Source organism: Xiphophorus hellerii, chromosome 1, assembly GCF_003331165.1.
Source record: "Xiphophorus hellerii strain 12219 chromosome 1, Xiphophorus_hellerii-4.1, whole genome shotgun sequence".
NCBI lineage: Eukaryota > Metazoa > Chordata > Actinopteri > Cyprinodontiformes > Poeciliidae > Xiphophorus > Xiphophorus hellerii.
The window spans coordinates 33,201,974-33,202,503 of NC_045672.1; positions in this window are offsets into that span (position 1 = coordinate 33,201,974).

Sequence of the window (530 nt, forward strand, 5' to 3'; positions counted from 1 at the left end):
TATTTTAAATATCTTTTAACTACACACTTGAGCAAATACATATTTTGTTCAAAGTATATTTTTTATTTACTATATTTCTTAAAAGTGTATTTTGGTACAATTATATTTAAGTATGTTTCAAGTTATAATGTCAAAATTGGTACAAGCATGCTTTTAGTATCCTTTGTATATATTTATAGGTAGTACACTTAATACTTAGTATACTTAAAATGTACTTACACAAATGTAAGTATATTTGAAATATACGAAAGTTTTTTTTTCACTAGGGATAACTCTTCAACACGCTGCCAGCTCCCGGTCAGAAAGACGCATTTAGTCCATGAGCCGATATTCAGAAATGATCATTTTATAGATTGATTTTAGTTCCCTGAACTCTTTAGGTAAAGTCTACAACCTGTCAAATGACCGACGGGCTTTAAATTTTCCCGTCGTTTAAAAAAAACAAAACAGAACAGAAAAAAGAAACAGTCAAATATGGAAAATATTCCATTAAGGCGACGTCTGGTCAAGAAATGACTCCTGAAAGCGGC